Genomic DNA, 6,000 nt, shown 5'->3' on the forward strand with positions numbered 1-6,000 from the left:
TAATGAATTGTGTTGAAAAAATAAAATAATTAAAAAAAAAAATAATCCCCCTCCCCAGAACCCCTTACCCTGAGGCCACATCTTTCACAATTTTGGAAGAGGCACACTTCCTCATAATTACTATGTACTAAGTTCATTGGCTTAATACCCAGGAGCAGTGGAGGAGATTTTCAAAGAATTAATGCATTTCACTATATAATCATTAGAACCCCGCCCCAACACCCAAACCCCTTACCCTGGGGCCATGAAATACATACGTTTGGAAGAGGCACCCTACCTCATCATGACTATGGACTTTGTTCATCGGCTTTTTACCCAGGAGCAGAAAGTATGAACACCTTCACCCATAGATTTTTACCCAGGAGCGGAAAGTATGAACACCTTCACCCATAGATGCTTTATGCCAAAATTGGTTGAAATTGGTTCAGTAGTTCCAGAGAAGAAACTGAAAATATTTATATGTTAACGCACAACGCTCGACGATGGACGAAAACAGATAGCAATAGGTCACCCGAGTAAACTCAGGTGACCTAACAATAAAACATAGATTAGTCGGCGCTTGTTAAGCATATGAGTATTAAAACAGGAGGGGATTATTTTATTAAAGAATTAACACGAAAACCCAATTTGAGTTTTTTATTGAAATAATACGAATTTTTTGTTCATCCCTTGTGATTCGGGTGCTCATATTCCATTTTCAGAAAGGATAATAGAAGCGAATATGCACATTTTACTGATAAATTTATCAGTACATTTTGTGTAAAAATAAGCTTTTCAAACCTTATAGGCCTAGTGCTTGATAAATTTACTGAAATATATTAATTAAATCACAAAGTTTCAAAGCTGTAGTTAAATTTAAGCAATACAATATTTATTATTTGACATTTTATATTTACATGATTTTGACTTTATAAAAATTATGCTTTGGGATCGTTTCCATGATGCTCTCGTTTGCGAATATGCACATACTACTGATAGTTCTATATTAAGCGTTATCTACTTACAATCTTTTCATATATAAATATATTAATTTTTTTGTGTTTTCAGTCGCTGTACTATTTATTATTTTCATGTCTATTTACACAAAAGCGCATGTAGTATTTTTGACTGGATGTCATAGGAGTGTCGATGAAAGTTAACATTGCAGAAAGAGGAAAAAGTTTTGTATATTTTGTTCATATTCGCTTATTTCCTCTATATCAAGTATTGATAAAGTAATTCAATATTGACATTTTATAAGAAAAAAAAAAATAAATAAATAAACGATTGCTTGTTGTCAGTTTCATTACGAATTGTAACATAGATCTGCCAACCGTAACCACCACCATACTCTTTTTAGCTCACCTGAGCTTAAACTCAAGTGAGCTTTTCTGATCACATTTTGTCTGTAGTCCGTCTGTAAAATTTTCACATTTCCGACTTCTTCTCCAGAACCATTGGGTCAATTTCAACCAAACTTGCTACAAAGTATCCTTGGGAGAAGGAGATTCAAGTTTGTTCAAATGAAGGGCCATGCCCTCATTCAAGGGGAGAAAATTCAGAAATGGTGAAAATTTGTGTCATGTTTAAAAATCTTCTCAAAAACCACCGGGCCAAAAAAGATGAAACTTTCAGGAAACCATCTTTTCATGGTATAGATTTAAATTTGTTCAAATGATGACCCCTGGGGGTAGGTTGGGGCGACAATATGGGATCGAAGTTTTACACAGGAATATATAAGGAAAAAACTATGGTATGGAAGCATCCTCAGGTAGTGTTGATTCAAGTTTGTTCAAATTATGACCCCAGGAGGTAGGATGGGGCCACAATGGGGGATCAAAGTTTTACATAGGAATATAAAGGAAAAAAATCTTTTGCTCAAGAACAGCAAAGCCTTGTTTAGTCATATTGATACTGAAACATTCTCAGGTATCTCGGGTCAACCACAAACATCTTTTAAGGAGTACATACTCAGGAATTATAAATCTTAAAACTCAAAAACACACTCGGCGGAAAAATAATCATAAACAGAACACTTTCAATAGGTCTTTCCACAGAAACGTGAAAAGACCTAACTATGCAACTGGAATTTAATTATAGTTTGCGGATATCATCTTATACTTAGAGGAGTAAGGATGAACTCTGATGCAGGCGTTTGGGAGTTTATTAGCAAAATTTATATTTTTAGGTCACCTCAGTCACTCAGGTGACCTATTGCTATCCGTTTTTGTCGTGCGATGTGCGTTAACATTTGAACATTTTCAGCTTCTCCTCTGAAACCGCTCAACCAATTTCAACCAAATTTAGCATCTATGGGTGAAGGAAATAAAAATTTTGAATTTCATGGTTCCTGCCCCCTGGGGCCTGAGGGGTGGGGCTAAAACCACCAAAATTAATGCAATCTTTAAAAATCTTCATTACTCCTGGACATCAAGCAGTCAAACTGTTGGCATGATTGTAATAAGCATTGAGCCCTCTATCAAAATTGTGAAATTCATGGCCCCAGGGTCAGGGGTTCAGGTGTTAGGGTGGGGCTATATAGATCATATAGTGAAAGTGCATTATTTCTTTGAAAATCTTCTTGTCTGCTCCTGGGAATTAAATAAACTAACATAGTACATAGTTATGAAGAGCAAGAGTGCCTTATGCAAAATTGTGAATTTCATGGCCCCAGGCCAGGGTCAGGGGTTCAGGTGTTAGGGCGGGGCTCTATTGATTATATAGTGAAAATGCATTACTTCTATGAAAATCTTCTTCTCTGCTCCTGGGTATTAAATAAACTAAGTACATAGTTATGATGAGCAAGAATGCATTTCCCAAAATTGTTAATTTCATGGCCCCAGGGTCAGGGGTTCTGGTGTTAGGACAGGGCTTTATAGATTATATAGTGAAAATGCATTATTTCTTTGAAAATCTTCTTTTCTGCTCCTGGGTATTAAATAAACTAAGTAAGTACATAGTTATGAAGAGCAAGAGTGCCTTATCCAAAATTGAATTGTGAATTTCATGGCTCCAGGGCCAGGGGTTCTGGTGTTAGGGTGAGGCTCTATTGATTATATAGTGAAAATGCATTATTTCTTTGAAAATCTTCTTCGCTGCTCCTGGGTATTTGATAAACTTACTAAGTACATAGTTATGAAGAGCAAGAGTGCCTTATCGAAAATTGTGAATTTCATGGCCCCAGGGTCAGGGGTTCTGGTGTTAGGGTGAGGCTCTATTGATTATTTAGTGAAAATGCATTATTTCCTTGAAAATCTTCTCTGCTCTTAGGTATTAAATAAACTAAGTACATAGTTATGATGAGCAAGAATGGCTTTTCCGAAATTGGGAATTTCATGGCCCCAGGGTCAGGGGTTCTGGTGTTAGGGTGGGGCTATATAGATCATATAGTAAAAATGCATTATTTCTTTGAAAATATTCTTCTCTGCTCCTGGGTATTATTTAAACAAACTAAGTACATTGTGATGAAAAGCAAGGATGCCTTATCCAAAATTGTGAAATTCATGGCCCCAGGGACAGGGATTCTTGAGCTATGGCGGGGCTATATAGATCATATAGTGAAGTCGATTTATTTCTTTGAAAATCTTCTTCTCTGCCCCTGGGTATTATTCAAACAAACTAAGTACATTGTTATGATATGTCAGGATGCTTCTTCCAAAATTGTGAATTTCATGGCCCCAGGGTCAAGGGCTCTGGTAAAAAGGGGGGAGGGGCTCTATTGATTATATAGTGAAAAAGCTGAATTTCTTTGAAAATATTCCTTTCTGCTTCTGGTTAAAAAGCAAAGAAGCTATGTGTATAGTTATGATGAGAAAGAGTGCTTCTTCCAGAGTAGTGAATTGCATGAGCCCTGGGTCAGATGTGCTGGCGTAAGGGTTGGGCTCTTGATAATGTAGTGAAAATGCATTAATTCTATTTAATAATCCTGTCTGCTCCTTATGTAAAGCAGATTAACAAAGTGATTACTTATTTTGAGCAAACTTCTGGTCCCAGGGTCAGAGGCTCTGGTGTTTCTCGGTGGGGAGGGGGGCTCTATTGATAATATAGTGAATCTGTAGTAAAAATGCATTATTTCCTTAAAAATCTTCTCCGCACCTGGGCATGTCAAAAAGAGTAAATGGTTTAATAAGGAAGGGTATTTTTTTTTTCCAGATTTTTGAACATCTGGACCTGGCCAGGGCTCTATTAATTTGTATTCTTCTGAGAGGAGTTATTCCCCTTTGCATTTACTTTTGATAATTAATCACTGTATATAATGTACTTGAAAGGTTAATAGAATAAGAGAATTATACAAGAATTTTTATTGTATAATACAAAAAGTACTTTTATAGCTTTAATGATCAGTTAGACTTTTGAGTATTAGATAAATAAAATTGAGACAAAAATAACTTGTCTTATTAAATGTTCATCAAAAACCAAGAGAGGTCAATGTAAGAGTTTTAAACAAGGAATTAAAATAGTATAGAAGCACTGATAGTTTGTTAATATACTTTATGGTGATTGGTGATAATGGGGAACAGATTAGAAGCTAAATTATGAACTGTTAATCGTCCTATTTCTCTTGCTTTTGGGCAACAAAGCTTCACTTTTCAGTTCATTTTATATTCTATGGATCTTCTAAATTGTTGTATTATACTCAGGTGACCGTTACAGCCCTTGGGCCTCTTGTTTTTTATATGTACTGATGCTCGCCGAGTCGCCTTTAGGTGATTTTGTTATCGTAATCCAAGTTCTAAACAGTGCTTATTTTTTATGATTTCCGTATTTCTTACTTGTAGAAAATTAAGCCAAACTGAATTTGAAAAATTATCTATTTAATTTGAATTAGTTTTCGCTTTTACTATAATTCCCCCCAAGTGTTTGAACTTAGGTGTTTTATCTTTTAAATAATGTTTGATTTCGTGACTGCGCTGGATACCCCTCCTGGCGCGGATCCAGGATTTTTTTACGGGGGGGGGGGGGGGCAAGCCAGTCCAATTACAATCCAGAAATTTCTTGACAAACATAAAAACTTCTTTCCAACACGTATCAAGCCTAGAAAATTTCTGGAGAAACAAAACAAAAACAAAAAACAAAAAAAAAAAAAAATTCAAAACAAATCAAAACAAAAAAAAAATATATATATATGATAAAAAAATGTAATGTCCATTTTAAGACGTAAAAAGGTACCTATTTCGTGGTGATGGTGGTGGGGTCCATGTTTTCTAGGGGGGTCCACAGTAATTTTATATTTGCGTGTGTATAATTTTAATGACTTTGCAAATTCCAGGGGGAATGGGTGGGTCCGGACCCCCGACCCCCCTTTAGATACGCGTATGCCCTAAAAATGACACAATTATGTATAAGAAACAAAATATTTGTATACCGGTAATCTTTCAAGCTTTCATCAATTCTTAGTGCTTTAAATCGTATATGCCAATTTTCACAGAAAGGCGTTCATTAGGAAGAAAATTATAAACAATGTCTCAATACTTTCCGAACAGCCCTCGTATGCCAAAAACAAGAGGCCCATGGGCTACAACGCTCCCCTGAGTAACTCTGGCCCTGCTGCTCTTCACCATGTAATACCTATTGTGGCCCCATCTTATCCCCAGGGGTTTTGATTTCAACAACTGGTAATCAACACTACTCCAGGATGCTTCCACATAAATTTCAGAATTTCTGGCCCAGTGGTTCTTGAAAAGGAGATCTTTAAAGATTTCTCGTATATGTTTCAATGTAAAAATTAGAATCCCTTTTTGTGCCCCCCACCATACCCCTTGGGATTATGATTTTAACAATTTAAAATCTACACAACCCCAGGATGCTTCCACATAAGTTTCAGCTTTTCTGGCCCAGTGTGAGAGGAAGATTTTTAAAGATTTTTTCTATATATTTCAATGTAAAACTTGAATTCCCTATTGTGCCCCCCCCCTACCCTCAGGGGTAATGATTTTTACAATTTAGAATCAAAACTACCCCAGAATGCTTCTACATAAGACCCAGCTTTTCTGGCCCAGTAGTTCTTGAGAAGATTTCTAA

This window comes from Saccostrea echinata, unplaced genomic scaffold (assembly GCF_033153115.1).
Source record: "Saccostrea echinata isolate AGI-Se365-2 ecotype Australia unplaced genomic scaffold, CSIRO_AGI_Sech_v1 ptg000033l, whole genome shotgun sequence".
In the NCBI taxonomy this organism is placed as follows: domain Eukaryota; kingdom Metazoa; phylum Mollusca; class Bivalvia; order Ostreida; family Ostreidae; genus Saccostrea; species Saccostrea echinata.